The sequence below is a fragment of the Canis lupus genome, chromosome 14, assembly GCF_048164855.1.
Source record: "Canis lupus baileyi chromosome 14, mCanLup2.hap1, whole genome shotgun sequence".
NCBI lineage: Eukaryota > Metazoa > Chordata > Mammalia > Carnivora > Canidae > Canis > Canis lupus.
Window position 1 is genome coordinate 11,973,310 of NC_132851.1, and position 9,780 is coordinate 11,983,089.

Below are 9,780 nucleotides of genomic sequence, written 5' to 3' on the forward strand. Positions count from 1 at the left end.
CTAATTCAGACAAACTGCAGGGCTTTAACTTCTTTATTTTCATGGTCAGAAGCTGGTATTGGCATACATTTCTTCTAGTTTCAACTGGTATTGTTTATGTTTAATATGACATTAAGGAATTTAATGACTTTGGTTTTCAAGAAAGTGACATTAAATGCAATAATTTTATTTATCATAAGGATTTTATACATCATTGTTTTCTTATAGATAGTTGTAATGGTATATTTGTAATTTATACTGCATGTATAAACATTGAAAATCAGCAAAAATGACAAATTTGTTTTGCATTATTATAACTCATGAGTTTAAAAAAATTTTTTATTTATTTATGATAGGCACACAGAGAGAGAGAGAGAGAGGCAGAGACAGAGGCAGAGGGAGAAGCAGGCTCCATGCACCAGGAGCCCGATGTGGGATTCGATCCCGGGTCTCCAGGATCCCGCCCTGGGCCAAAGGCAGGCGCTAAACCGCTGCACCACCCAGGGATCCCACTCATGAGTTTTAAAAACAAGTATTAGTAGTTTTTTTCCTTTTGTTGTAGATTTTAAAGTGTTGCAGTGTTTTAGGTACCTTAGTCCCTCCGCCACAAAAGCCATTAATTGACAAACGCAGAAAGCCTTCGGTTCTAATATTTCAAAGCTTTGAGAAGATTTCTCTATCAATTTTATATATCTGACATAATACAGTTTACTGTGTTGTTGGCAAAGATAATATTGATTCATTAAACTGAGATAGATAGGAATAATAATATTTTTGTTTTTGGATGTGGACTGGCTCCAAAATAGTTTCAAGGAAATAGATACATACTGCATTCACAGGAAGAACATAGATTTGATAGTTTTAGTTTAAATCCCATTAATTTTTTCTCCATAACTAAAATATATCCAGACTGATTTTCTATGGCTTTAGAATTTTTAAAGATTTTTACTTTCATAAAAGTTGTTGCCCCAAATTAACATCGTGTGTTTTTTTTTAAATGTCATAGATATTCTACAGGCTAACTACTGCTGCTATGTTTGAATTAAAATCATATTTCGTACTAAAAATCACAGCCTATATAGAGAGATCACCCTAAGTCCTTTGCCTAAGCTCCCAGACTAAATATGATTACAGAACCCAGTTGAAATTTAACTTTGGTAAAAAGCTGCTTTTTATAGTTCCAGGCCACATTTTCAGTTACCATGTTTATTAGCGTTTCTGCCAATAAACTCCCAATTAAATAGAATTGGACTCAAATGTTTAGTAATAAATGTATTCTCTTTCCTTATTTGTATTTATTTTTAGTTATGAGAATGCTACCTGACTTCTCTAAATTTGGGGTTCATAAAGGATAACCTCTCCTTAAGTACAATAAATTTTACTGCTTTTCCCCAGTAGTTGACAAGTATTGAAGTCTACTTTGGTCATGACTTTAACTGTGTGGGATTTTGTTTTGTTGGCTTTTTGATTTTTATTTGATTAGAAGTAAAGACTGGTTAGAAATTCTATGATTATTTAAAAAATATTTTTTTAATGAAAAGAATAGCAATTCTGGGATTTCTTTTTTTTTTTTTTTAACTTTGTTGGTATGTAAACTGAATTCCTGTGTTAAGTTGGGTGTAATATCCCAAAAGAATTAGTGAGGTTAAATACATATGATAAACATTTCGGGTAAATGACTTTTTTAGCTTTGCAATTTGTAGTTTCTGTCTTTGTTTTAATTTTAATTAAGAATTACCAGTTTTAGAAGCCTCTTAGTAAAAGTCAAGAAGAACTATGGGTAGGCATAGATGGAATTAGTGAAGTGCTATCCATTATCTGAATTGTGCATTTCATGTATTCAGATCCCAAGTAATGTGCAGAATATGAAACTTTGTGTTTTGTCTATCTACCTACCTATGGTTTACACTTCCACTTACGAAGCTGTAGCTGAGGGTAACTTCTAGTTGACTTTTGTCTCTTTTTTAGTAGCATAATTAATTGAGTCAACGTTTTAGAACTGAGAATTTAAAATTCAGCATCTAAGTTCCTCAGTTTTGGCATGCCCTCATCGCCTTTGGCCAGGATGATGACTGAAGATTGGTGGTTGGGAAGAAGGTGGTAGCTATAGAAACTGGCATCTGGATCGAGCTTCTAATACTACTCTATAGGCTGCCAGTGTTCCAAAAAGACTGTTTTGTCAGGGATGGCCTGGGCCAGGTACGGCTGATCTTGTTTAATCCCATGTAGTTTAGCTTTAAGCCAACCTACAGCAGTGATTTTCACAGCCTTTAGCCTGTGTTCAAAAGAAATCTTTGAGGGCAGCCTGGGTAGCTCAGCGGTTTAGTGCTGCCTTCGGCCAGGGGCGTGATCCTGGAGACCTGGGATCGAGTCCCACGTCGGGATCCTTGCATGGAGCCTGCTTCTCCCTCTCCCTCTGCCTCTGTCTGCCTCTCTCTCTCTCTCGAATAAATAAATAAAATATTAAAAAAATTTTTCATAAGGTGTATAAGCAAGTAACAGTTACCATGGTGAGTAGTTTTGGTTGAAGCCACTTTGCAGGGTAAGGGTGCAGACTGTTGATGGAAAGAATCAACTTTCTCAGGTGAACTGGAGGGATGAGGAAGATGCTGGGGAGCTTATTTTAGTGAATAACTTATTTTTTTTCAAAGATTTTATTTATTCATTCATGAGAGACACAGAAAGGCAGAGACACAGGCAGAGGGAGAAGCAGGCTCTGTGTGGGGAGCCTGATGTGGGACTCGATCCCAGGACCCTGGGATCACAACCGGAGCCAAAGTCAGATGCTCAACCACTGACCAACCCAGGCACCCCAGTAGTGAATGTAACGTAATAAACTTGTGCTCACCATTTACATAGAGTTTTAAAGTTTGAGGTACTCTCAATATCAAAAGGGAGCTCTTTTTATCTTTGTATAATTTACTTCACTTTAGCATAGGATTAGCGTGTGATTCCTTTTGTATTCAACATTTTTTACTTTGCTTCCTACCTTTTATTTTCTGTGCCCCTTGGTCATGGCTGTTGGGCTTGCTCAGTAAGTAACCAGGATAAGTTTTGAAAGTAATGACGCTTTTCATCAAAAGCCTTGATCTTCTAAAGCTGGAAACAGAGACTATTCTAGAAACACACCCTTATGCACATACCTGCCCCCTGCCACTCCCACGCCCAGCAGATTTCTACCCTGAATACCTGCTACTGAGCACGCAGGAGCTTTTGCATAGAAACCTATGCTTGAAGTCTGGCCAACCAGGGTAATTGCAACCTTCCCTTCCGGGAACTTCAGCAGAATTAATACAGGTGCTTTGCCTATATATTGATCGGATTGCATCAATTCTGAGACTCAGAGTTCTCAGAGCTGTAGAAATGGTGCAGTATTAAACTGCCTGAGTTTGCAAATCATTTAAGTGGAGATGGTGGTTTTAAGGATTGGCTGAGACTAAGTTCATTATAGTGTCTGTGGCACATACCTAAACACTCGGCAGATGGTAGTTGTTATGAAGGCAGCCCCATCCCTGTGGAGAGTGGGAGAAGTTGGCTGATCTTGCCATATTAATCTTTACACAACTTTATGGTGAACTGCAAGTTTAAGAAAAGGAAAGCATTATTTGTTCAGCTTTGAGAGTCTAATAGCAATGATTCCTCCCAATCCAGTGAGGTAGACATTACCCCACTTCACATATAGAGTAAAGAAAGGCAGTTGTGTGCTTGATTAACAGAAAAAGAGCGAGCTTTGAGAGCAAATTACCCTAGTGGTTAATCAGCATTCAGTGTGGACCAAGATTTCAAAGTCCTCGTCTCTAGAAACTGCCAGCTGTCAATAGTTCATTAGAATTTCCTTTCTAGTTCTTAAAGAACTCAGTGAAAATGATCTTACAGATTGCAGTAGATAACATCTATTTGCGTTTTCTAAGAACGTATTTAATAAGGAAGTTAGCTTGGCTTTTATTGTCATATAAATAACTGTAGTTCAATGTCTGCCATTAAGACTATTTCCAGTATACTTGAGTCAGGTAGAATCGAGGCAAAATGAAATGTGGTTTATGTTCACACAGTTGCAAAAATAAGCCAATTACTCACTTGATTGGCTCATTGTTCTGAGGCCAGGGTCACAGGTTTTGTGCACGTATGGACCAGTGCTGTAGCCAGAGACCTTCCTGCCACAAACTGTGTCCCTGACCTTGTCCAGCTATCTTCTTAACGTGATTTTAGGGTCTGATTGAGAGTGTAAATGGCACAGAAAAAATTTCCATGCATAGGAAATTCAAAAAACATACTCTTAAGTTCGTGGTATGTTGAGGGAAATCATTATGGCTTCTTACCTCCCCGCCCCCCCCGCTTTTTTTTTTATTCATGAGAGACAGAGAACAGAGACCTATGTATCACGCCCCAAGCCAAAGGCCGATGCCCAACTGCTGAGCCACCCAGGCGTCCCTATGGTTTCTTACTCTTACGACAATTTTGGCTCATTATAAGATACTAACTTCTCCCTCAAGTCAGTTTTATTAAAATAGTCAATCTCTATACATCAAGGCAGTTTCCAAACCTGTTGACTATTCCTAAATAAAATCAGTGTTTACCTACTTTATGAAGAAAACTGTCATCATTAGATACATTGACTTGTGAAATCAATTTTTTAAAAGTTTTTTGACTTTTTTTTGTAGTGGTAAATGAAGACGTTTGTAAGGCTATAGATATATTCAACTTGTGTCATTTAAGTTTAAAGTACACAAAAATGTAAGTGCTTTTTATTGCTTTTTTGGAGCTTCACAGCACATCTGAACCTCATAACTGCCAATCTGTCTTGCTTAGAAGGACAGTAAGATACGTAGGTGATTTTTTTTTTTAAAGATTTTATTTATTCATGAGAGACACAGAGAGACACAGGTAGAAGAAGCAGGCTCCCTGTGGGGAACCCGATGTGGGACTCCATCCCAGGACCCTGGGATCATAACCTGAGCTGAAGGCAGATGCTCAACCATGGAGCCACCCAGGTGCCCCCCCATAGGTGATTTTTTTTTTTAATTTTATTTATTCATGAGAGAGAGAGAGAGAGGCGCAGAGACACAGGGAGAGGGAGAAGCAGGCTCCATGCAGGGAGCCCAATGTGGGACTCAATCCCGGGACTCCAGGATCATGCCCTGTGCCGAAGGCAGGCACTAAACCACTGAGCCACCCAGGGATCCCCAAAGGTGATCATTTTTAAAACCTTTTTCCATGTACCACTTTCAGTGGGAGATGTGACAATTATTAAAACTGCTTTCATTGTTTTGTTTTCTCTATATAATCAACAAGCCAGAAATAATGTGCTGGTTCAGAGGAATTAAAGGTCAGTTTAAAATGCCAGCACCTATTGTTTACTGTAGAAAGTAAGGCTGGCAGACCATTTCAAACACTGTGAGCTATTTGATTGCAAGGAAGGGGAGGGAGGGCCTGATTGCACCATCAAATTGGGGAAACGTTGCAGTTGTTCATGGTTTTCATACTCATATTTTCATTACAGCTCCAGTCTGGCAAAAATGTAATTTTTCAAAGTTATTCAGAATCAGTTTGATCAAAATGACACCTTCAGGGAATGAGAGTGTAACTACCCCTGAAGTTGGGTCAGAGAAGATCACCGTGGGGAGGAAGTTTAGGGCGGGGAGGAGCAGCAGGTAGGACTCCTGCCTTTATAAGCATTCAGCGGGGAGCCAGACTGTGGGTTTTATGGCCAGCATCATTCTGCCTCAAGGTCCCAGGGACTTATGTGAGCTCTGGAGTGAGAGCCTCTTCACAGTTAAACCAACGGACCACGGGCAAATATGTATGAGAAAGATTAGAATGCGTCTCCATGAAACAATCATTTGTTTAGGACAGTAGAGAATTGAGGCCTTTAGCATTGCTCAGAATACTAGTCCAGGGGACTGGGAGTCACCTCACTAGGGGCTCTTACACGAACCGGAGGTTTTTGAAGCATCCCCATATCTAGTGAACTGGCTTCCTAGCTGTTCTCAGAGGTGGTGCTGAGACCACTGCCTGGGATGAGAGGGAGGCAAATGGCAGGGCTCTGGGCCTGGTGCCCCTGTGCCCAGACTTCACTTTTATGTGACTTATGTATGGGGACTTTTATGTGGAAAACAGTTTTTAAAAGAGGTACACCTTTTACAAAACAAACAGTTACTGAAGTCTTCCTGTCTTTTAATACAAACTTCTGTAGCATTCAAATCTGAGATTTTAAAAATTGTCTGAAATTACTGTTGTAACCATTAGTTATCACAGCCATCATAACTGTAAGAGAATCAGTAGTCACCACAGAGCATGTCTTCCAGTGGTTTAAAAATATTACCTGATATCCACCTGTATTACTCTAAGTGGAATTTCTAATTGTTTTTCTTTGGGACACCTGGGAGCTTGACTTTCTTTCAAGATTTGATTGTGAAAACCATTATTTTTCAGTTCCTAGGTTACTGCTTCATTGTGCACTTTGCCTGGTAGGACCAGGAATAGATCAATTTGGTAGAAGTGCTCACTGAGCCAAAATGGAAATTGGAAACTGCCCCTAAACCTCTGAAAATGAAAAGTCCTCAAGAGAAAAACATATCAGACCCAACCACTACTTAGTTAGGCAGGGCCTACGATAGATGCAAATCACAGACTTCCTTTCTCTCCTGCCACAAATGTCAGAAACGCTTGGCATCTGAGCACAAATGCGTTTCCCGCCCCTTTCTGAACAGCTCAACTTGGAAAGGTCAGCTTTTCCCTTCGGGGTAAAAAACAAAAAAACAAACAAACAAAAAAAAACTTTTCTTATAAATTGGAATGTTTGCACACACAACAGTAGGAAATGTTTAACATTTACTTTGATGGGACAGCAATTTGTTCAACAGGGTGGAATCGTTCTTCTCTTTTCATGTTCCTCTTTGTACATCACAGGCACACAAATTACTGAATGCAACCGTGAGTGCTTCTAGATCAGATCATCCTGTCCGCAAAACCAGCCAACGCCTTGGGCTTCCGAAAGGCAAGCTATGTTCCATCTTTTTTATTTTTTTTTTTAATGCCAAGGGACTCATTTGTGAGAGACTGTTCTGAATAAAAGCAGTAATTTTCCACAGACTATACATACTGGAACCCTGAAGGAGATGGAGGAAGGGCAGGGAGGCAGGGGGGGGGAGGAAAAGAAAAACAGAACAACTGGTCCAGGATCTTGTATGAATCTCTTTGGTTTACTGAAAGAGGGATCCAGAACATTATGACAAAGCAAATCGCTGTTTGTGATCAGCTGCCTCCAATTTGATAATCAACATAAATGCTTGTGGTTCATGAAGAATTCTTCACCAGAGCCTATCTTTTGATCCATTTTGAAATGATGGTGAACAGCTCTGAGTTTGTGTGTTATATTTGTTTCTGTAGCAACAGTGGATACCAAAAACCGGCTTGTGATTTTTCTAAAGGTAAAAATGCTTTAATTTAGCAACGGCCAAAAATAAACACAAAGAGGGACCATAAGGAAGATAACAGTGTCTAGGTATTGATCTAGGCTGGGGCTGGACTACAGGAAGGGACCTGAGTCCGCATGGCTTATTATTTTGGGACACTTCCGATTATTCACCTCCAGAAATAGTTTCCCTTCCATTTTAGACAAATTCCTCTACAGTGTGCAAAAGGGCCATGTGTGTCCCGAGGTATGTGTGTTCTCTAGTAGAAGAAACGCCCTGTCAGAGACAAACTACCCCTCTCCACATCCTCATGCCAGGCATCCTATCCCTTCTCATCTCCTCGGGGGCTTCTTTTCTTCAGTTAATCCTTCCACTCCTGGGTTAACAATTTCTTTTCCACCGCTCAACTACAAAAGCATACAAACACGTTCTAGCTCCTTTCGATATTGAAAAATAAAACAGCTTGTAACTCATATTCTCTTTCATTATCACCCACTTCCCTGCTCCCTTTCACAGTTAAACTTATATTTCTAAAAAATAACAAACAGCAGTACATACTGATTTCTACTCATTCTCCTCCATTCACTCTCCAACCCACTTCAATCTGGCTTCCATCTGGACTTCACAGAAAAGGCTTTTGACAGTTGCTAAGACTTTGTTTGTCAAAGTCAATGGGCATGTATCTGTTCTTGTGTTACTCAGCTTCTTGGCTGGGTTTCCAGAGTTGACCACGCCACTCTGGAATCACTGTCCTCTGTTTTCACAACCCAACCTTCTCCTGGTTCTTCTACCTTTGGGCTACCTCTTCTCAGGTTCCTTTGTTGGTTCTCTGTCCTCGATTTGTTTTTTTTTTTGTTTTTTTTTTTTTAAGATTTTATTTATTTAATCAGAGAAGGACAAACATTATATGGTCTCATTCATTTGAGGAATATAAATAATAGTGAAAGGGAATAGAGGGGAGAAGAAATGGGTAGGAGATATCAGAAAGGAGGCAGAACATGGAAGACTCCTAACTCTGGGAAACGAACTAGGGATGGTGGAAGGGGAGGAGGACGGGGGTGGGGTGGGGGTGACTGGGTGGTGGGCACTGAGGGGGGCACTTGATGGGATGAGCACTGGGTGTTATTCTGTATGTTGGCAAATTGAACACCAATAAAAAAATAAATTTATTATTAAAAAATAAAAAATAAAACATTTCAAAAGCGCTCTAAAAAAAATATTTATTTATTCATGAGAGACAGAGAGAAAGAGAGAGAGGTAGACACAGGCAGAGGGAGAAGCAGGCTCTGTGCAGGAAGCCCGACCTGGGACTTGATCCCGGGACTCCAGAATCATGCCCTGGGCCAAAGGCAGGTACTAGACAGCTGAGCCACCCAGGGATACCCCTCTGTCCTCTATTTCTATGTGAATGTGAGGTGCCCTAGGACTCAGTCTTTGGCTTTCTTTCCTTCTTTCCACTCTTTGGATGGTTTCATCTAATCCATGGTTTTAATAGTATGTAAATGCCAAAAAACCCCAATCTTACGGCTCTAGCCCTGACAATGCCTGTGTTTTTCACATTCGTATATGCAATTACTCACATTTCCACAAAGACATTTAATAGACATCTCAAATTTATTCTCTCAAACTGCCATTTTCGGGAAATGGCAGTAAAAACTGAGAATCAACCCTAATTCCTCTCTTTCTTAAACTCTATCATATCCCCTCCCCACATCCAATCTCTCAACAAATCACCTTAGTTCTGTCTTCAACTTATATCTCTATTCAACTTAATCTCTGTCCACTTCAACCTCCAAGTTGTCATAATCACTCACCTAGACTATTACAGTGGTCTTGCTGCTTCCACTCCTGCCTGCTTACAATGCATTCTGCATACAGCAGCCATAATTTAAAAAAGAGAAGAAAAGAAAAAAGTAAAAACAAAACAAAACAAAAAACACCTCAGATCATATCATTGTCCTGTTTTAAGTCCATTCATATTTCTTATTGCATGGGGGATGAATTCAGACCAACCTTAACATGATTGATACTGCCCCACATGAACTAGCTACTTGTCCACTTCTCCAACAGCCTGCCACCCCCATCTCTTATTCCGCTCCAGCACCTCTGGCCTCCTTGTTGCCCTATAACATGTCCTGCCCTTTTTTCCCACAGAGCTTTTGGATTTGTTCTTTTTGCAACATTTACCCCCATCTTCATATACCTGGCTCTTTTTAATCCATCGCACTAATGTTATTTCTTCAGAGATTTGCTCCTTTTCTTTATCCCTGTCACTCTTGGTCAAAACATTTTATTTGCTTGGAAATACCATTTTTTAAAGTGATTTTCATTTGTAGGCATGTTCTGTGTCTTTTACAGACAGAACCTAAGCTCCCTGAGGACAGAA